Here is a 24,192-nt window from a genome sequence, read left to right on the forward strand (position 1 = left end):
TTACATTTGTTCTGACCTCTTACACAAGAAAAGATTCAAAATCGGGTAATTTCAACTGAGAAAACTTGGTTAAATGAAACGAAATAGGTTTAGATGCATGATGTTAGCTTGAGGCAAGTACAATATGATTTGAGAGTCAGAGTTTGGAATCAGGAGCCTCAAATCAGACCAGATGATTTTTAAGACAACACTAGCAACTCGAAAATGAAAATAAGAATCAGGAATAGGACCCTATAGACTTTTAGGGGGAGGCAAGAAATTCTCAATGCACTGGTTTCTGTTCAAGTTATCAATTGACCCTGACACTAAATAGGAGTGTTTTGTGCTATATTTGCCTTATGGCAAACAGGCTTGAGCTGATTTTGCTCTCTATGAGAAGTGGCTATGAGTTTTCATCAAGAGTGCAAAGGAAAAAGTTAGTTTGAGGGAAATAATCAAAAGTCTAAGTTCTGAATTCTGGAACATTGGTCTGATCTAGAGTCAGAAGACCAAGGTCTGATTTCTAGTTTCTTCACTTACCAGGGTTATCTTGGAAATGTCATTTCATCTCCTCTTAGTTTTCTTTTTCCTGAGAAAATGAGAATGTTTTCTGTCATCTTTATTTGAGGACAATGTACAAATGTTTTGTAAAGTCTTGTCAAGGATTATCAGTATTTTAAAACTGAATTCCTTTCTCAGTGATAATTAAGTAAACTATGAGAAAAATAGTTCTTAATATGAGAACTATGTAAAACTTTTTTTGAGTACAGTTGAGTTGCAAGTGTGTTTTGGAGGACTCAATGTCTGGTGGCTGTGACTGGTTTGTTTCCAACATATGATACACTCGTGTGCTAAGTTTATGTATTAGGGTAGTGCTAACCACCATACCACATAAAAAGCTAAAATTGCAATTCTTTAATACAATAGGAGTGTATTTCTTGCACATATAAAATAGGTATTCTTGATTGGTGGGCTGTTCTTCAAGTGGTGATTCAAGAACTTGGTGGTTTTTTTTTTTTTTTTTTTTTGCTTTATTATCTTTAACACATAGCTTCCTACGTAGCTATGTATGCAAGCCACTGGATAGAGAAAGAACATAGTGTATATGGTGTGGAAGGCTGTTTATGAGCCAGCTCTGGAAGTGGCACACATCCCTTCTGTTTAGTTCCATTGGCTGGAACTCAGGCTCACAACCATGTCTCTTTGCAAGGAAGGCTAGAGAATACGATTGATTTTTGTGCCTGAGGAGAAGATGAAATGGGATTAGTAAGCAGCCAGCTAGTATCTGCTAAAATTTTGGGTCAGAACAACAACTCATGAAGTATCTAGACTGCAATACAGGTAAGTTGATCATTTGAATTGAAGTATCAGTTAACGAGAATAAAAAGACCAGGCTTTTCACGAATCCCCAGAGGGCATTCAGGAATGCCGTGTTCAGCAGTAGTGGATATGTGTATGCTTGTGTGAGGCATCGGCAGAGGGTAATCCCAATTCAGGTGTAATATTTTCCCTTTTGTCTTCTCATAGGAGCTGACTGAGTTGGCTTGGCTGTCCATAGGAGGAAGACCCTGATCCCTAGTGCTCAACAAAAAAACGCTTCAATAATCCCCCGAGATTGTTTTACCTTGCAACACTCTCTGGAAAATTGTTGTTCCAGGAATGTGATGAAAAGATCTGTGAGAGAGTACAGCCCCTGTTGATTGACTTGCCTTGGTAAGCTTTCCTAGTTCTTTTGGGGAAAAAAAATGTGAACCATACAACCATTTATATGTGGACAGCAATCTCCTGGTCTAGCTTTCAAGCAGAAGGGATTTCATGGTCAAGGGCTGGCCTCAGAAAATAAGCCTTGTTAATGAATATATAATTCTATAGTTCCTGAAGGTATGTGCATATAAGAACTCATGATGTGAAAGGACCATGAACTGAGGGAAAATGACCCATTGGGTTGGTGGTGGGCACAAGAATGAAAGGCATTCAGCCATTGAATTACAAGCACCTCCAAGTACCACATAATTGCATTTCAACCAGGATTTTTATAAACAAATATAACAATGTTGACTTGGATTTGTTAGCTTCAGGCTCCCACACATTTTTATTCCTCATGACTATTTTATTTTCTTTTTCAAAAGAAAAGAAACCCCCCATATATGTGGTCAGAGAATAATTCTATGCACTGGGAACTTTTCAAATAAATTTACTACTCATGCTCAGTGAATGACCTTCACTTAGCAGCAGTATGTAAACCTTGGAAAAAATTAAAGCCAACATAAAATTATCCAAAAATTCCAGATTTCTAGCTCCATGGCCCCTATAAGAAATTCTGAATCAGTAAGTATGAGATCTGGGAATGTGAATTTTAATACAAACCTCATACAAAATAATTCCTTCTACTTTGGGAAATACAGATTTGGTGATTTAATATCATTTGCTCATGTTTTTGTAAAGTATACACAAAGAGCTTTCTGTATCTCTTAACATGACAAACTATCACATGATTATCATTGTCAAGTGAATATTTGCTCCTATTTTTTATTTTAGGAAGTCAGCAAGGGTACAATAGATTTGGATCAAACAGGTAATATAACTTGTGTGCATTGTAAGAGATATACTGATATCACTCCAGCTATTTAGCATCTACTATTTTCCACTAAAGTGTACTGCACCAGACACTTTATATTCATGTCTCAAAAAAACCAAGAGAGGTGGCTATCATTGAGTCAATCTTATAGTTGAGAAAACTGCAATACAAAGGGGTTAAATTGTGTTGCCATTGGCACTGCAATAAAGGAATACCTGAGACTGGGCAATTAATAAAGAAAAAAGGTTTAATTGGCTCAGCGTCCTGCAGGGTGTACAGGAAGTGTGATGCCAGCATCTGCTTCTGATGAGGACTCGGGAAGCTTACAATCATTGCAGAGGGCAAAGGGGAGCAGGCATATCACATGTTGAGAGTGGGAGAATGGGAGGGGTGAGGTCCCAAACCTTTAAGCAACTAGATCTCACTTGAACTTAATGAGCAATAACTCACTCATCACCAAAGGAATGGGGCTAGGCCATTCATGAGTGATCCACTTCCACAATCCAACCACCTCCCGCCAGGCCCCACCTGTAACACTGGGAATCCCGTTTCATTCCCTCCCTGGCCCCTCAAATCTCATGTCCTTCTCACATTTCAAAATACAATCACACCTTCACAAAAGTCCCCTGAGATCTTAACTCATTCCAGCATTAACTCAAAAGTCCCAATTCCCTGGTTCCAATTCCAAAGTCTCACCTGGAGATAAGTTCCTTCCACATATGAGCCTGTGAGATAAAAAACAAGTTATTTATTCCCAAAAGACAATGGTGGAACTGGCATTGGGTGTACATTTCCATTCTAAAAGGGAGCAACTGGCCAGAAGAAAAGGGGTACAGGCCCCATGCAAGTCTGAACCCATCAGGGCAGTCATTAAATATTAAAACTCCAAAATAACCCCCTTAGACTCCATCTCCCATATCTTGGGCACACTGGTGCAAGGGCTGGGCTCCCAAGGCATTGGGAGCTTCATCCCTGTGGCCTTGCAGGGTACACCATCTGCGGCTGGTCTCATGGGCTGGAGTTGGGTGCCTGCAGATTTTCTAGGCTCAGGATGCAAGCTGCCAGTGAATCTATCATTTTGGGGTCTGGAGGGCAGTAGACCCCCTTCCCAGAGCTCCACTAGGCAGTGCCCTTGTGGGAACTCTGTGTGCGGGCGCTAACTCATTTCCCCTTGACATTGCCTTGGTAGTTTCTCTGTGTGCACCTGCCCCTGTTGCAGACTTCTACCTGGGCACCCAGGTTTTTCCATACATCTTACGAAATCTGGGGAGAATCTGCCAAGCCTCCTTCACACTTACGTTCTGTGTGCCCACAGACTTAACATCACATGGAAACCACCAAGGCTTGTGGTGGTTTTGCACTCTCCAAAGCAGCAGCTTGAGCTGTACTTGGGGGTACTTTGAGCCAGGCTGGAGCCAGAGCAGCCCAGATGCTGGGAGCAGTATCCTGTCTTCACAAGCAACAGAACCCTGTGTTTGAGCCCTGAAATCATTCTTTCCTTCTAGACCTCTGGCCCTGGGATGGGAGGGGCTGTCTCCAAGATCTCTGTAGTGCTTCCAAGAACTTCCTCCCATTGCCTTGGCTTTTAGCACTTTGCTCCTTTTAGTCATGCTAATCTCTCTAGCAAGTGGTTGCTTTACAACTTCCTTGAATTTCTCCTTTAAAATGCTTTTTTTGGTTCTCTTCCACATGGCCAGGTTGTGAATTTTCCAAACTTTTATGCTCTGCTTCCCTTTTAAATAAACGCTCCAATTTAAGTCATTTTTTTTTTACTTCATTGTCTAATCATAGACTGTTAGAAGCAGCCATGCCACATCTTGAAAGATTTGCTGCTTAGAAATTTCTTCTGCCAGATACCCCAGGTCATTACTCCTAGGTTCAAACTTCCACAGATCCGTAGGTCATACACACAATGCAGCCAAGTGTTTTGCTAAGGTATAGCATGGATAAACTTTACAGTGAAGGTCATCAGCTTGGCCTTCACTGTCCAAATTTCCATCAGCATTTCAGTCACAACCACTTAACAAGTCTCTTAAGAAGTGACAAAATTTCCCTCATCTTCCTGTCTTCTTTTGAGCCCTTCAAACTCTTCCAACCTTTTCTCATTACCCAGTTCAAAATCTGCTTCCACATTTTCAGGTATCTTTATAGCAACATCCCACTTCTCGGTGTGAATTTTCTGTATTAGTGTATGTGTGCTGCTGCAAAGGAGTACTTGAAACTGGGTAATTTAAAAAGAAGTTGAATTGGCTCAGGATTCTGCAGAGCACATAGGAACCATGGTGCCAGCATGCTTCTGGTAAGAGGCTCAGGAAGCTTACAGTCATGGCAGAAAGTGAACGGGGAGCAGATGCATTACATGGTGAGAGTAGGAGCAAGAGAGTGAGGAATGAGGAGGTCCCAGGCTTTTAAACAGCCAGATCTCTTGTGAACTAACTGAGCAAAAAGTCACTTATTACCAAGGGGATGATGTTAAATGATTTATGAGTGATCTGCCCTCATAACCCAATCACCTCCCATTGGGACCTCCCTCCAGCATTGGGAATCACATTTCAGCATGGGATTTGGAAGGGACAAACCTCCAAACTATATCACTTGCTAAAGTTTGATAGTAAGTGGCAGAGTCTAGATTTGTATCCTACTGTTTGATTCTGGTTCTCTGCCTTTTCATTTGCTCTAGATCAAACCAGAGCTTCTGGCTGGGATACTGGTATCTCGAGTGAGTCACGGCAGGAGATACATGCTGGAGCTGAGGACGCAGTAGAGACAGCAGAAAAGGTAGGAGACAGCAAGAGAAGAGCAGCCTACAGATGAGAAGATAAGTAATTTACCCTGAAGTTCTGGGACTGCTGTAGGTCAAAGGAAAAATCCTTCTGAGAGATTGTGATTTTAGGTTTTGATTCTACTTCTGTTTCTATGAATGATAGAGAGAAGAAGAAGCCTATGAAGTATACATTTTCATAGTATTTTATAGATGAGCATCAGTGTTTTTAAGCTATTAACTGAGTCACCTAATTAGTTAATGAAAGAGTTGGGATTACAACCCAAGTGTGTTCGATCTCAGAGACCATGCTTTCTAATTCGCAAGTACTCTTTCCCTAGTAGAATCCATACCAGTGTTTTCCAAACTTGTTTATTTTGTGAGATTAACAAAAGTAAAATTAGAGTATGATTTGCAATAAAAGTTGTTGTTGGTGGTGAATTAGAGGCAAGAGTCAGAAAGACCATGTAATTGAATATGTGAAGCATCAGGGGTTTTTGCTAATGGGCTGTGTTCTTGTGAAGGTAAGGAAAGAGAAAATAATGAGGACAAAGAAATGAATAAGGCAAGGAAAAGACAATAATGGAAGCCAAAATGAAGTGAAAGGAAAAACAGACCATTTGTTATATTTTGCTTTATTACCACCACCATTCTTAGGCATCAGAAAATTTTTTAAAAATCATGGCAGTAACTTCTTGAAGTAATATTGATAAAACTTGCTTCCAAATATTTATATTTTTTGTAAATAAAAAGCATAATCAGAATTCAGTGATAATTCAGTGATCCCTTTTTAATGTCACAAGTAGTGCAATGTTAACAAGCTAGACTGCATGATATCCTGTTTAAGTGTGTGTCTGTGATGAGTGGGTCAGGGATGGGATCTTTGTGGTGGTATATCTACCTGTCAGTATGAATGTAGGAAGTAAATTCTGAATTGAGAAAATCATCATATTGCAACTGTATCTAATTTATGTGAATTAATAATAAGGGCATAAATCTTACTACTTATTCTAGTTCATAAGGAGCTGGTGAAGCATTCCTTTATAATGAAATAATTACTTTTTCAAGGCAGGAATATAGTAGTAATTTGATAGGTGAATGATTTCCCAATATATAAAAATTAAATCCAAGGGAATTTCTAAAGCCAAATATATATTATTTTTTATTTTTGTACCACTTCAGATAATTTGTATCCATAGCCTTTAAGCAGAATTTAAAAAATCAAAAGTTGACGGTAAGAATATCTCCAGGGATAGGATTTAATGTGATTTTTGTCTGCACATTGTTATTTTCTGATTGTTCTACAATTAACACAGGTTAGTACACAAATTAAAGGAGATAATTGTTGATAAACAGATAGAGCCAATTCTCAAATTCTGAATAAGCCTAATTCATTGGCAAATATGTTGATTGTAGATAAGACCATGTTTTTAGATAAAGATGACAATTTAAATTCTATTTTGATTTGAGGTCAGCTCACAAAGACCTCTGAAACTTTCATTTAGTTTAGCTTCAGCACTGATAAGAGAAACTGAAATTTACTGTCTTCTCTCTTATTATGTGATGCCTAAGACAGGAAAAAGAAAGAGCTCCTTTAACTCTTCTTGGACTTAAAAAAAAAAAATAGCTTCACTGAATTTTAATTGACATACAGTAAACTACACAAGCTTAAAATGTGCAATTTAACAAGTTTGACTTATCTTGTAATAAGTTCTAACGAAAAATTTGAATTAAGCCAAAGCTATTTTCGTGTTCCATTTCCTTATACTGTCCCCTCTACCATGCACATTGCAAAACATGTTTGTTAGAATGCGGGTAAAATAGACTGTGGAGACTAGTCTCAAAAATGACAATTACTGGTGATTTAGTGTCTATGAGAAAAATATATTCTAAATTCTTAGACATTGATTTACAAAATTATTTTTAACACAGCTTACTTGTGAAATGAAGACTAGCCAGCTTTTACCAATGTTGATAATCATCCTAACTGGTACATTTGGTCTTCTCACTTATTCTGAATATCACATATATTCTCTTATATCTTTCTATATCAAATGTCCAATAAAGCCCAATTACCTGATGTCATATGAAAGCAGCTTGTGGAAGGTGGGACTATTGGAGATGCTGTACCCCTGCTAGGAAGTGGCTCTGGAAAATGTTTCATTTAATATCCAATGAGATTGAGTTGGAGCTAACATCTGAGTGGTAGATGTAAACTAAGGCTGAGCTTTCTATGTTCTGCTCAGCCCTTTGATCTTTTGAGCTTTGCTACCTCTCTTCTTTACCTCCCTATTACCGCCTCCTGCCCGGAGGCCTCCTCTTCTTTTCTAACCCAGACTATAAAATTCTACCTCATAGTGAATTTTTCAAGGCAGTTACAGTGCACCTTTCCTCCTTGGAGTCCACTCTGCATTATTGCTATTAGAAGAAGGAGAAACTTGCAGGGATGTGCAAAAGTTAGACTGAGAAATAAAACATATTGGTGGTCTTCACCAGATCATGAGCACACTCATATCCATCTTACAGTCCTGGTTTTGCTTTTATGCAGTGGAACTATCACCCACTGCTTCTATATTAAACTTTTCAGATTTTCAACCTACAAGTCTTTTCATGCTAAGAAATGGCATTTCTTAAAAGAAAAAAAGAAAGAAAAGAATGTCTGGAAATTGGTTCTACAACGAAGTTACAAATGAGAGAATTGATAATTCAGTCTTACGCTGCTTCTTGAAATATGATGGTTTCTTTTTTTGATAGATGTCTTTCATATGTAAGCAGCACAAAAAATCTTATAATTTTATCTTATTCTTAAAATTCTTATAATTTTAATCCCATTATAATATACTATCTAAGCAATTACAGTCATTATTATGTTGATAAAATTTTATTCTCAATCATTATTAAATGCAATTGTGAGATTAGAGCTGATGCAGTTGATAGTTTCGTCTCTTTATCGTGAATTTCTGTGTCCCTTTTGCCCCTGCAAGATTTTGGTGAAAGATAAGACTTGAATGCCAAACCTCGTGTTGCAGATACTTTGTACATATCTCTACCTTTGATCTTTGCAGCAACTTTGTGAACTAAGTATCATGACTCTAAGTTTACAGATTAGAACATTGATACCCAAGGAGTTAGAGAATTTGTTTAACTGCACATGGTTGAGTCTGAGATTTGCTTACACCTGGGCCTGCTGGGCACCCCTCACTATCTTAGGACAAAGTACCACAATTTAGGTAAGGGCCAGGACTTTATTCTAGGTGTGTTACTCACATTGCTATCTCAGCTAAGGCTCCTTGCTCTTCATTCACATCGTGTCTGGGGTATAAACCATCCAATGAAAGATGACCCCTTCTGTCTCTCCCAATTAAATAAGCATCATCCTGGGTTGTAAATGAATGTTTCTTTCCCATTTCATGGTCACTGGTGTCTTTTTGCCCTCCTGTTCTCAGTTTTACTTTTAGGCCTGAAGCATTTGGTAGGTTCATTGCTGAACATGGGCAGTTTCACTATTTTTCTGTTCCATAAGGAAAACCAAGAAGTCTGTGTTCTTTTATTCTATTATTTTATTTTATGTTTGTGAGACAGGATCTCACCTTGTTGCCCAGGCTGGAGTAAGGTGGGGCCATCACAGTTCACTACAGCGTTTACCTCCTGGGCTCAGGCAGGTCACCTCACCTCCCACCTCAGAATCCTGAGTAGCTGGGACTGTAGGTGTGCACCACCATGCCAGGCTATTTTTTTTTTTTTCTTTTTTTGAGATGGAGTCTCGCTCTGTCACCCAGGCTGGAGTGCGGTTGCGCGATCTCGGCTCACTACAAACTCCACCTCCCAGGTTCACGCCATTCTCCTGCCTCAGCTTCCTGAGTAGCTGGGACTATAGGTGCCCACCACCATGCCCAGCTAATTTTTTGTATTTTTAGTAGAGATGGGGTTTCACCGTGTTAGCCAGGATGGTCTCGATCTCCTGACCTCGTGATCCGCCCACCTCGGCCTCTCAAAGTTCTCGATTACAGGCATGAGTTGTCACACCCGGTCCCCTAATTTGTTTTTAATTAATTTTTTGTAGAGATGGAGTCTCACTATGTTGCCCAGGCTTGTGTTCTTTCAGTGCCAGGCTTTATTCCATTTGCTTCCACAGCTCAGCAAGTTAGAGATGAATGAAAGAGCATATGAGGAAAGGGCTGAAATCAGGGTCCAAAGCCTCATTTGGCAGAGGGTCATGATATGTCTATTTAACTTACTTGACTTCAATCGTACACGTCAGCAAAGAAATAGTAAGAAAGTTAGGGGAATGGAATAATTCCAGTGATGCTGGTGGGTGATGGTATGCCCCAGAGGGAGGGTGCTTTATGGAATGTGAATCCCTGACCTTTCAAAACGGCCTCATTTCCTGTTACCTCTCATTGAGCATCCCCACATTTGGACAGGGATTCTGGGGTTTTCAGATATGTTTCCTATTCAACATGGTACCTAAATGCCAACCAACAACATTACAGAATTCTCTGCCAAGGAGGCAGAAGTTGATTCCAGCGGTAAGAGAAACAAATAGCAGCGGCAGCAACATCCAAGACAACACCAGCCAAATAACTGGTGCACAATGCATCTGTGCATTCTATTTTATGGATGATACAGAATAGATTTTTCAATGGTTATTTTAATTAAGTACAATTTTTGCAATACATGCTAACTTTAGGATATAAACTCTTTTAAGTTGAAATGTAGGTTTTTTTGTTTGTTTTCTTAGAAAGCAAGTTTATTAAGAAAGAAAAGGAAATTAAGAATGGCTACTCAATAGACAAAGCAGCCAAAATGTAGTTTTTATTATTATTATATATTTTTTGAGACAGAGTCTCACTCTGTCACCCAGGCTGGAGTGCAGTGGCGCAATCTCAGCTCACTGCAACCTCACCCTCCCAGGTTCAAGCAATTCTCCTGCCTTAACCTCCCGAGTAGCTGGGATTACAGGCATGCACCACCATGCCTGGCTAATTTTTATATTTTTAGTAGAGATGGGGTTTCACCATGTTGGCCAGGCTGGTCTCAAATTCCTGACCTCCAATGATCCACCTGCCTCGCCCTCCGAAAGTGCTGAGATTACAGACATGAGCCACTGCACCCACCTAAAATGTAGTTTTATTTCGCTATTTATTAGAGGACTTTGGTCACATCACTAGATCTTTGAGCTACACTTTATTTGAAATATTCACAGTTAGCAGTAATGCCCAAATGTCTGTGTCTTTCAGAGGTTTTGAATATTTAATAAGAAAAAATATACGTGCATATTTTAAGTACTTAAACATTTGAGTTATATAATAATAATTTCTAAGAGAGTGTAAACATTGGTATTCTTTTGAAATTCCCTGATTCCATGATGAGCTAAAAAACTTTGTAAGGTTTTGAATACATTTTAAAAAACATTTTCAGTCATTGTAATGTGTGTATGTGTATACCTATATCTATATCCCTATATATTTGAATTTTGTAAAAGGTTAAAATGACTTCAAATATATGAATTAAGGTTTGGGTTAATTTTATTTTGCCTGATTAAGTTTACTTATCCCTATGGCAAATTGGCATCTGGATTGTCATCCAGCAGGTGTATTCCACACTTTTCACTTGTCTGTGTGTGTGTGAGTGCACAGACCTTCAAGAACACTCACAAGTGTAACTGCAAGTTTGCCTCTGAGTGCACAGACCTGAAATCTTAATATGCTACTTTTTTTCCTCCATAAACAATACAAAGAAGTTGACAGGTCTGAAAGGGGCTTACGTGAAAAGATAATTAAGAGCTTTAGAGAGTGTCAAGAGTCAATAGCTCAGCACTGTCAGCACTCTGGAGAGTTACAGGCTATAATTAGATGGCATGGAGGTGTAAGGCATGCTTGGCAGTTGATTCCTGCATGATCTCCAAGGGAAAAACAAAGAGCAGCCTCCATGAGATCTCAGGCAAAGTGGAAAACAGACGTGCTGGAGTCAAACCTCTCAAGCGTCTGCCGTTCTCCAGGTTGCAGCGTTTGGTGAAGAGCTTTTTTTTGCCTTTTGATTGGCATCTGCACGGGCCGACTGGCCTGTGTTCATCATTCCCTCAACCCCCTTGGTTTTGGGGAGCAGACCTGCCTTCCGCTTTGTGAATTAGAGGTCATTTCTGTGGAGTCTATGAGTACAGCCTGCCCCATGTTCCTGTACTCACTTTGGACTCTGAAAAGTTCAAGTTTATATGAAACAGAGCTAGTTGATCCCTGATAAAAGACCATTTTGCAAAGAGATCTGGAAAAGTCCAGAAGAGTCTCTCCCTATGTAAACTTGAACAGATAAAAAGCATGTGCAGAACTAGATTAAGATGCCCAAAACATCTGAAAGCATTATAGAAAATAACCAATCATATGATGTCAAATTTTAAAAAATCTAAATAGTAAAATATGTATAAAGAAGTCAAATAGTGTTCTAATTTTTTCCAAATATGTATGTGTATGTGTATATGTATGTGGGCCTTCAAAATGTACATGGAAAGTGCATATTATGAAAAAAATCTGTGCATAAATTCCAATTTTTGCACCAAAATAAATTCATACTAACTTGTTACAGCATGTCTGAACAGAATCTAGTTTGAGACACTAAGAAGGATAAAACATCAGTTTAAAAAGAGCCCTGTCAGAGCAACATGAATTCTGGCAAAATTGAAGCAAGAACAAACATCAAATTTATGGTAAAGCTTGGGTGGAAGAATGCTGAAATCGCTGACGTTTCCTTAAGTTTATGGAGACAAAGGCTTAATGAAATCAATAGTTCACAAATGGATAACTTGTTTTAAGAAGGGACAAGATGATGTTGAAGATGACATCCACATTAATTTTCCAGAAAAAAATTAATCTTGTTTGTATTCTTAATTTTTTTTTTTTTTTTTTTTTTGCGATCAGGTCTTACTCACTCACCCAGACTGGAGTGCAGTAGCATGATCATGGCTCACTTCAGCCTCAACCTCCTTGGCTCAAAAGATCCTCCCACCTAAGTCTCCCAAGTAGCTGAGACTACAGTTGCATACCACCACAACCAGCTAAGTTTTCAAAAAAACAAATTCATAGAGCCAAGGTCTCACTATGTTGCCCAGGCTGGTTTTGAACTCCTGGGCTCAAGCAGTCCTTCTGCCGTGGCCTCCCAAAGTGCTGAGATTACAGGCATGAGCCACTGTGCCCACCCTTGTTTGTGAACTAATTGAACAAGATGGGTGACTAACAGCAGAAACAATAGTCAGCACTACAAATATCTCAGTTAGTTTGGCTTACACATTTCTAACAGAAAAATTAAAGTTGAGGTAACTTTCGACTCAACTGTACCCAGATCAGCTGCAGATAAGAGCAGAATTTTTAGTGGAAATTTTAAACAAGTACAATCAAGATCCTGAAGCATTTCTCTGAAGAATTGTAAGGAGATGAAGTGTGGCTTTACCAGTATAATCCTGAAGACAAAACAGAATCAAAACTATGGCTACCAAGAGGTGGAAAGTGGTCCAGTCAAAGCAAAAGCAGACCAGTCAAGGACAAAGGTCATGGCAACAGTTTTCTGGGATGCTCAAGCCATTTTGCTTGTTGACTTTATGGAAAGCCAAAGAATGATAAGATGTGTTTATTATGAGAGTGCTTTGGGGAAGTTAACCAAAGCTTTAGCAGAAAAATGCCCAGGAAAGCTTCACTAGGGAGTCTTCCACCATGAAAATCCCTTCTCATTCCTCTTATAAACAGGGGCAATTTTGTGAGCGTTTCAACAGGAAAGCGTTAGGCTTTAGTCTGCTATAAGACTATGAGATTTGGCTCCTTCTGGTTTTATTGTTGTTGTTTCTTATTCTTAAAAGTTTTTTTTAAAGGGCCCCCATTTTTCTTCCATTAATAATGTAAAAAAGGTTGCATTGACATGATTCAATTCCCAAGACCCTCAGATCTTCAGGGATGGACTAAACAGCTGATTATCATTGCATACCAAAATGTCTTGAACTTGACAGAGTTCATGTTGAGAAATAAGGTTTATATTTTTTATTTTTACCTTTTAATTCAGTTTTTCCACAAACTTTTTGACGTCCCCTCGTATGTATCATATTCCCCATTCCCCTACACACACACACACAGCATATATGTAAACATATATATGTTTATATATATATATATATAAAACTTTTTCACAGATGTTAGTGCTTTAGTGATTTTCTTTAGCTTGTGCTTTAGATATACTCAGCCTTTTCATTTACTCTCCTAGCTCTGGTGTGTGTTTTTCAGTTAGATGCAAAATATACCTTGATTTTATTGGTGAACCATCACCTCCATCGATTCCAAAGCACTGTACATATTACTGAGTCAAAATGCAAGTTTCTAGGTAAATACTGCTGGTCAAAATTTGATCTTAAAAGTTTCTCATTATATAGAAGCTTTAATTGAAAAACAGCACGTAATTGAAAAAATTGCTATTTAATCAGTAATATTTAAGTAAAATGTGCGAACATAATGTCACAAACTGAATAAATACAAAGAAAATATATGTGATAAAAATTAGCTTGAAATAAACTTGTATGCCCTTAAAACATAACTATTTTTAAAATGATTGAAAATGTATTTCTTGCCTTCAAGAAATCTGACTGTGATCAAAGAATAATCCCACACAGATCTGCTAATTTTTAACATTTCCTTCAAATCTTCGTAGAATAAAAAGTTATAAAATATTACAGATGAAGTTGAAGTCCTCAATAGTTTCATTACCATCTCTCATTCCAAAGACAATTACTTTAATAAATTTTAAATAATTTACATACATTTTAATCTGTATGTCTGGACAATATATTGTTGCTGTGTCTTGAAAGTTATTTATAAATGATGTCAAATAAAATATGCCATTGTGTAATTTGTCTTACTTTAGTTAATGCTATGCTTTTTAAGATTTAGCCATGTTTATATGTATCTGTTTCATTTCTGTCAGCTACTACATATTGTTCCATTTTGTTTCTTTGTTATCCTGTTGATTAAAAAGTAGGTAGTTTCTATTTTTTCTCTTTAACAAATAGAATTTGTATGAACATTCATGCATGTCTGTATATGGGGGTGAGTTTCCTCATGTCGTCGTAGAATTACATCCATTTTGGCAAATTTTTCATGTTCATGTAACACTTGGTTTTTTGGCTCCCAGAGAAAAGTAGATAAGTAAAAATCATCTGATAATGTGAATAGATATGATTACTACACAATACCTGAATTCAAATTTCTTGAAGTTAAACATTGTATCGCTGAAATAGTTTTCCATATTTTATCATTCCACTGGGTTACTTTTTGGAGTGATACATTTAATAAATGAATCTCAGCCATCTTTATCGTATTTCTAGAACTCAGAAACCACTTAAACCTGTAGACATTTTAGATTGCAGTGCTACAAGTCCAGGTGCCAGGGTCCTTCTTTGAACTAATCCTAGAATCCAATGACCCCAGATCATGTGGCTTTCACCTCGACAGGCAAGAACATCAAGGAAACATTTTTTTAAGCTTGGTTTTTTTGTTTTGTTTTGTTTTGTTTTTGTTTTTAGAAAAGGAAAGGCAGTGAAGATGAACTCAGGCCCATTTAGAAAGGAAGCAAACATATTAAAAATGGATAGCATTTACTAGCTTTTGTGACCCTCTTCTCCTGCTCCCACTCAGACTTGGAAAAAAAAGTACATAAGCTTTGCACCTGTCTCTAAGAGCTGTTTGTCATCACTTACTCGTTCCTCATTTTCTTTCATTGAAAGCTAACAATAAGTGTGATAAGACAGCTGAACTCAAGTGTAAGCATTAGACAGACTGTGATTAGAGCAAGATGAGTTGCTTTAGGCCAAGATCTTCTAACCCCCTTCTAGACGAAGCCTCTAGAAGCCATCTTTTTCTCCATAACCCTGGACAGCAAGTGACCTCAGGCCCTCATTGTATTTTATAAGGCTATTATATTACACTCTGAATTGTAGTTTTAACCTGTAGTCCCACAAAGCTCCCCTCCAAATCTACTTTCCATACTCTCCCCACACTCATTCTTCTGATACTCAGATCAAATCACTGTCTTTAATGCTTAGAAACACACCAGTCACTCTAGGTAAAGTTTAAAGTCTTCAATACGGAGATTGAGAGCATCCACAATTCAGTCCGAATTAACTTTCCAGGCTCATCGTCATCGATTCTTATTAACTAGTGTTCTCCCAGGACACTCACTGGGTCTCAAATATGCCCTCATCTTTTGTAGCTCTTTGTCTTTGATATAACTATGACTGAAAATCTTCAAATGGCAACATCTTCATGAAATCTTATGCAATAGCTGTTTATATCTTCCTTTCTTAAAGATATTCATTTTTATGAATAAAGATTTAATAAAACACAGCCATATATTCTTTTTTTTTTTTTTTTTTTTTTTTTTTGACTGGTTCTCACTCTGTCACCCAGGCTAGAGTGCAGTGGTGCAATTATGGCTCACTGCAGCCTTGAACTCCCAAGGCTCAGGTGACCCTCCTGCCTCAGCACCCCCGAGTAGCTGGAACAACAGGCACATACCACCACACCCAGATAATTTTTGTATTTTTAGTAGAGATGAGGTTTTGCCATGTTGCCTAGGCTGGTCTCAAACTCCTGGGCTCAAGTGATCTACCCACCCCGGTCTCCCAAAGTGCTGGGATTACAAGCATGAGCCACCGCACCAGAACAACAGCCACATAGTCCTTTACATATCGCTTATGGATGCTTTCTCTATATGGCAGAGTTGAGTAGTTGTGATAGAGACTGTATGACCCACAAAGCCTAAGTATTTACTATACGGCACTTTCCACAGAAAATTTTCTGACCAAATGAATGAAAATGGGCTGTGTAGCAGGGAGAGGCAAGATTAGAGAGCAGCATAAAATGTTTCTTAAAATATTCAGTTATTACTCACATTTGTCATTTCAGGAGATTTTCCCTGTCCTCCATTTCCATCCACACGAAGATAGGAATATATGCAGTTATTGTCAGATTTCTTGTCTTTATTGATGGTGAATGATAATAGTGATCAGTCCAAGATAACTTGAACTGATATTTGGGAAATGTAGCCATCCACCCATCCATCCGTTCATCCATCCATCCATCCATCCATGTATATATATATATATATATATATATATATACACACACACACACATACACACAGAGACATACATGTATGCACATGTATATGACATATATCATTTTTAATTTTAGACTCTTTTTGGAAAATGCTCAGAAATAAAGAAAACATGATTATCCCCTAAATACACGATTCAAAATTTTAAAAATGACAGGAATAGTTTAACCTGATTGCTTTTCAGAATTCAGCCAAGAAATTTGAAGTTTGTGTACATATATTCATTACTGACTGAATATCCAAGAGTGACCTGCATATATTTGCGAGATAACAATATTATAATTCCATTAGAAACAGTCGTACTTATTACATGCTAACTTGTGTTTGTCCTGAAACTCACCACCTGATGAATATGCAATTAACCTACTTATTACCACAGAAAACATCTCCTTAGAAATACAACACATCCACATAATTTTTAATCTGATCTTCAAAGGTTTTCTGTGGGAAAAAAATAATTTTTCTCAATAAGATATATTATTGGAAACACAAGTCTATGTAGCCAATTTGCTACATCATCTGATTTATTTTAATTAGGGGTTAGCTGCTGAATGTGATTACAGTTATAATTATTACAATACCAGTCATCCACACTTCTATTAGCATTCCACTTGATAGTTAGCAATAAGCAGAAATAAAATATTAGGACTTTTAAGAGAAGAGATTACCAATTAGTACAATTCTCCACTGGCACAAGATAATTATTAATTATGATCATCACGGTAATTATTCACCAAGCTAAATTTCACAGGGCTACCTGTGTGCAGATTCTCTCTGTACTATATTCTGACATCAGCAGCCTTCTTATCTGCTATGGAAATCCTGAAGCAGTATTTGTATTAAATACACAGTTGACTGCACACCAAATGGAAAGGCAGCTGCGAAGGTACAGGATGAATCTCCATTTCATTAAAGGATCTCTTCTCTTTGTAGGGCATTGCAAGGGGACTATGTAAAAACGTAAAACTTCAGAAAAGCATCACTAGTCACATATATGTTTTCTAATCACATATGATAAAACTGTATCAAAACTAGCCCTCTCATTGTCAGCTCTTGCATTCTCCTGATATTGCCATTCATATCAATACCAACCCTATTTATAAATAAAACAACAACAAATAAAATTTAGGAATTGTTGATCACTCAAGGACTAATATTATGTAAATAAGTTAGAAAAATATCTACAGGCATCATGGTTTTCAAATTACATCTACATTACCACTGACGTACTAAAATATAAAGTCATTATTCGGAAGTATGTTAATTCTTATACATAAATACACTTTATGTAAAACCACTAGGCTGGGCGTGGTGGCTCTCACCTGTAATCCCAGTACTTTGGGAAGCTGACGTGAGAGGACTGCTTGAGCCCAGGAGTTTGAGAACAGCTTGGGAAACACAGAGAGACCTCATCTTTACAAAAAATTACCTGGGCATGGTGGCACTAGCCTGTGGTCCCAGCTACTTGGGAGGCTGAGGCAGGAGGATCACTTGAGCCCAGCAGGTCGAGGCTGCAGTGAGTTGTGATTGGGCCATTTACTCCAACCTGGGTGACACAATGAGATCCAGTCTCAAAAACAAAAAACAAGAAACAAACAAAAAAAAAAATCCACCATATTCTGCTCCAGTTTTTTCTATCTGAAGTGAAAGAAGTTTCAGAAGGTGCAAGGGAAATTAACACCAAATGCAATGGAGAAAGAAAGACAATTTACTGGAGTGGACAGCACAAAATTGGGAATCAGATGAGTCAATACTAGTCTTGACTCTGAATTGACATGGTTACTTTCTTGAGGTAAGTTATTAAACTTCTCAGAGCCTCAGGTTCTTTATTTGCACTTGGAGATAGTATCTCTTCTGCCCTTCTTGGGAGGCTGATAGTCGAGTCAGATGAGATTCTATACAAAATAATTTTTATGAGCTATAAAATGTTGTTCAAATATAAGGCAAATCTTTAATAATTCAAAAAAAATCACATTTAACTAAGACTGTTGAATGTTTCTTGAAAAAATAATTTTAGAGTGTCATATAGCCCAAGATTATGTTTCTACTCAGTAGACAGGAAGGAAATGTCTAGAACTGTCAAAAATGGAATTAAGGTAATAGGATATCAGAGTTTCTTCAATCTCTGGATTAGGAATTGTTGGCACAAAGTATAGAGCAAGGTTTTGTTGTCTTCTTTTTGTATATTTAACAGGAAAAGGCAGATAGCTGATGTTTTGAAAAGGAAAAGCATGTGGGCCACTCTACTTCCAGAAGTGGGAGATAGAGAACAACCTCTGGGAAGCCTTTTCAGGGTCAAGATCATCTGCATTAGTCACCAGGATGCACTTCTTTGCTGTGGTGACTGCACCAACCAATGTGCTGTTGATTCTAAAGAGAGGAAAAATACATTTCAAATGACTTTTTTTTCATTGCTGTTCATGTTTGCTGCCAATGTTTGCCTCCATGCTTGAAAATATGAGCAAAGATTTGTTATTTGGAAGAGCTCTATTTCTCGTGTTCAAATAGCTGCTGCTCTAATGGGGACTGAGAAGAGATGGGGGATAGCCACTATCCAGTGGACATATTTGCTCAACAAAACAAAAAATACCTAAGAGTAAAAGCAAAGCAATTTGTAATGTGGTGTTTTTTATCGCCTACCTACATTTCTTGAGTTGGATCAGAAACAAAAGCAGACAGATATGGTTCAAATTGTCTTTGGGCATTTATCATTTTGTGTCTGAAAAGCCCAACTTATGTAAATACCAGTGCTATTAAAGATTTATAGATGCAACAGTCATTTTCTTGGTAATTGAATTCTGTTACAAGTTAAAAAAAAAACTAACATCTATTATAGGCCAATTTCTGAAATATCTGTCAGGAACAAAATATATCTATGAATTTTTTTGCCCTATGAACTGATTATTTTTAGCAGCTTTTATGAGCATAATAATAGTAATTTAAGCAGTTAATTTACCAAAAATCATTTTATTCCAAAACCTGAAAGCCCCCAAATCAAAGGGTTCTCTTTGTCTAAAAAGTTAAATCAAAATAAATGTTTCTAGTTAGTTTTAAGAGGAGAAATTAAGGTTTCTTAATGCTCAAATATTTAGCAAGCTCTCAAGGAGGTGTAGGGGGAAGCAATCTGCCTGTCATAGGAGAGAAAAAAAATTAAAGAGCAGAATTTTAAAATTGTACCTCTTGACACCAATAAATAACAAGAGAGAGCTAGTACCATTCTTTAACAGGCGTGCATACAATACAATAAGCAAATCTGACTCATCTGCCAGCTTGATTGCTTTGTTTAGAATTCCGCTGTCAGAGGTAAGGTGGGGGTGAGGGGATTTATGTAAATTAGGCCCTTCCAAGCTGGAGGAAAGTTGGATTATTTAAAAAAAAAAAAACTTTTCCAAGTTTAGAAAGTTAGAAGTGTTTTTGTTCCCACACTCTTCTGAATAGCAGTGACTTGAAGTTCTCAGAATCAGGTTAAAAATATGATCTGGAAACCATGGCTATGAATTTCCACAGATTTCTCAAAGCTTTGAAGGCAACTGTGATCCATATCTTCCTGGCTTTCTGGTATTACCATGTGTGAGTGCTGGGAAAGGAGGGTGGATTTTTGGATGTGATATTTAGTTTCCTGTTTCTAAAATGGGATGAGTGTAATCAATCAGATTAATCTAAGAAATAAACAGCCGTTTGTCTGAAGATTTTGTAAGATGATGAAACTGCAATTTGTTTATATTCAGTTGGAATTCATAGGAAGGTGCTCCTGGAAATCACTGTCCAGTACTCTAACATTGTGGGCACTTCTGTTTCATTTTGTTTTAGAGAATATCAGGGGGCTGGAGTCTAATTCTTAGACTCTGATTCCTTAACCTGATGATCCCCAGGGATCTGCACTAGAGAGATGAATTTAATTCACTTAAAGCATTCTATAGATACAAGCTATACAATATGTGTGCAGAGTGGGAATGTTGTAGAAATGACACACATACAGAACAGCATAAGTTCAGACCCACACCAATTGTTGGGGTATTTGAGAGCACACTCTTCTTGAGGGGAGTTTGGTTTCAGGGCAATGGCCGTAGGGTGACTGTGGGGCTCCAGTAGGTTGTCCATTTGTGCATCACTGCAGTGATCCTCCCTTCTAAGCTTCAATCTGATCAACAGCCATTCATGAGCCGATTGTGAGAATCCTCCAGCTCCCACAGTGAGTGCCTTAGAGGAAAAGAAGAGGAAAGAGAGTGGACCTCCAAGACCCCATTCCCGTCTGGAAAAGCAGTAAGCCTAAAGGCTAGCAGCAGAGATCTGGACCCGTGGTTCACAGGTGTTGTGGAGAGGAAGGGCACCTTTGACCCCTTTTGGTTTGGAGAATATCTGCTGATCTCCCTCATCCCAGAGAAGTTAAGGGACACGGGACTCACTTTCCTTCTCTGTCTGAGGTGGAGCACGTGAACATTTGCCATTAAGGAGGCCAATCTTGGCTGCCTCCTATGGTCTTCATGACTTACCAGCTGGAACTTTATGAGCCTACAAGAATATAAATGTCTCCCAGAACCCACACATGTTCCAGTATTTAAAGTACTAGCAGCCTGAGTGAATTTATATAATAACAAAATACCAAATTTTTATATATTTTCCTCATTATATTTTAACACAGTTTACTATCATTTTATTATTTTTAAAATGCGGGAGTGAAATGTAGCATGGCTATGCATAGAATCACCTGTTAGATGGTTACTCTAACATTAATTAATATTTTTCATTGAGAGCTTTGCATGATATAGCTTTAAGCAGAGAATTGGAGAGGATAATTCACCAACTGTTAATTTTTTGCCATATTTGCTTATGTATATGTTTATCTCTATATGTCTAGGTACATTTTTTCCTGCACCATATGAAAGTAAATGATAAACATAACATTACACTACATATTTTAATATATGTATATATGCTAAGGATAAAAACATTTATTTACCAAAACATAATTTTTCCACATATTAAAAATTATTAATTCACTAATACCATTTAATACATAATCTGGCATAATTTTCATTTGCCTGAAGAAAAAATATTAAGTATAGCCACTTATTTTAAGCTCAGAAACTAATCAATATTTACTCTTTGGGTTGATTATATTTGCCTTTAGTCTGTTTTAATCTAGAATATTATTCACTGAACTTTTAATCTGTGTATTTTTAATAACATTAACTTTTTAAAAACAGTCCAAGTATCCAAGTAGGTTGCATTGTAGAGCATCCCACATGCTGTATTTGTGTTTCCTTGTGCTTAGATTTATGTAAAAGATTTCGGTAAGAACAATCTTCAGTTCTTATAAGTGTTTTGTGCTGCTTTACAACCAGGGACATGTCAGGTTGTTCCACTATTGATGTTGCCACATATTATCACTTGACTAAGGTGGTGACTCTCATATCTCTTTATTATAATGGTACATGATTACCTTTGTAATAGTAACTAATCAACTGGATGAAAATATCATTCTTCAAGAAAGCTTGTTTTTGAAAACCCTTCTCTATATTTTGATAAAATAAGCTGTAGAATCCTGCGAATTATAAGAAGTATAATGGTTATGTGAGGTGAGGAATAGGGACATGTCCTGATGTCATGTATTCCATTTGTGTTCTGGGTTGTTTTACCATTTTATTATCTTAATAATCTTTAGGGGAAACTAATGTCAGAAAGATGGCTGAGTAAAAGTTTCCAGCACTTGCCTTCTCACAGAAACATTAATTTGAAGAATCATCCTTCCAAAAAAATACCTTCAGAATAATTAAAAGATCCATGAGAGAGATCACTGTGCTTGGAAGTCAACAAATAATAAAAGGCACATTGAGGAGAGTAGGAAGAACAGTTTCACATTACTCATGAGATTCCTCCCTCAAGCTTACACAGTGCAGTATTGAGAGAGATACCACCTGCATAAGGAAAGGAGAGTGAAGTGAGAACCTGACTTTACCATGGACCCCAGTGCCAGGCCTGCCTCAGTAAACCCCAGAGTCAGACTGGTCCTTGCAGACCCAGTTTCCAGGCCAGCCTCTGTGGGCCTAGGTGCCAGGCCCATCAGCCCACTGACTGAGGAACCAGGCCATCCTACTCTCAGACTCCAGCAACAAGCCCATCAGATCCTCCCAGCCAGTCTGCTCAAAATCTATAGGAGACGACTAGTGAAGGGCTTTCCCTGTAAAGACTGAAAAAGGTATCTGCTTCTTTACATGCACAGATACCAATGCAAGACCACAAGGATCACCAATAATCAAGAAAACATGACACAATCGAAGGAACAAAATAAAGCACCAGTAACTGACCTTAAAAACAAACTGCTTAACTAAGAATTAAAAATAATTTTTAAGAAGTTCATAAGCTACAAGAAAATACAAATAGACAATTAAATGTAATTTGAAAAATAATATATAAATAAAATTAGAAGTTCAAAAAAGAGAAACCATAAAAAAGAACCAAACAGAGATTCTGGAGCTGAATAACTAATGGTTGAACTAAACTTTCCAGAAGTTCAACTGCAGACTCAAGAAGAAGAGAATCAGTGAGCTTGAAGGCAGGCCATTTAAAATTACCTAGTCAGTGGGGAAAATAGAATAAAAAACAGTGAAGAAATTCTATGGGACTTATAGGACACCATCAAGCAAACCAACATAGACACTACGGAATTTTCAAAAGTGCAGAAAAAAAAAAAAGAGGAAAGAAAGCTGATTTTAAAACATAATGATAGAAAATTACCCAGGATTACAGAAGGAAATGAACACCCAAGTTTATGAAGTCAAAAGAACCTCAAATAAATGTATCATAAACAGATTTTCAATCAGAAACATTATAATCAAATTCTCAAAAATTGAAGACAAATTGAGAATTTCAAAAGCATCAAAAGAACAGCAGCTCATCACACACAAAGGAACCTCTATAATACTATAAGTGAATTTCTCAGCAGAAACTTCAGTACAGGAGAGAATAGGATGGGATATTCAAAGTGCTAAAGGAAAAAGAAATTGTCAACCAAGAATACTCCACCCAGCAAATTTTCCTTCAGATATAAAGGAGAAATAAGCGTTTTCCAAAATAAAGAAAAGCTGAGGGAGTTCATTACCATGTGAACAATCTTATAAAAAATACTAAATGGAGTTCTTTATATTGAAAGGAAAGAATGCTAACTAACAACATAAAAACATATTAAAAATACAATTCTCACTGTAAAGGTAAGGATATAGTAAAATTTAGAATCATCTGATATTGTAATGATGGTATATAAATCACTTTAACAGTAGCATAAAAGTTGAAAAACCTAAAGAATAAAAAATAGCTATAGCCACAATAGTTTCTAAATGAATACACAATATAAAAAGATATAACTTGTGACATCAATCACATAAAATTAGAAGGGAGGAAACGTTGACATGTAGAGTTTTTTTTTTTTTTTTTTTTTAATGTGGTTGGAGTTCAGTTGTTATCAGCTTAAAATAGACTGCTATAACTATAAGGTGTTTTATGTAAGCCTCATGGTAACCACAAGGAAAAAGCCTGTATTCGATGCGTCAAAGATGGAGAAAGGACTCAAAGCATACCACTACAAAAATACATCAAATCACAAAAGAAGACAGCAACAGTGGAAGAAAGAAACAAAGGAATGACAAAACAGTAAGAAAAAATTAACGAAGTAGCAATAGCACTTACGTCTCTATAATTACTTTAAGTGGCAAGTGAATTAAATTCT

Source organism: Piliocolobus tephrosceles, chromosome 14 (genome assembly GCF_002776525.5).
Source record: "Piliocolobus tephrosceles isolate RC106 chromosome 14, ASM277652v3, whole genome shotgun sequence".
Taxonomy (NCBI): Eukaryota; Metazoa; Chordata; class Mammalia; order Primates; family Cercopithecidae; genus Piliocolobus; species Piliocolobus tephrosceles.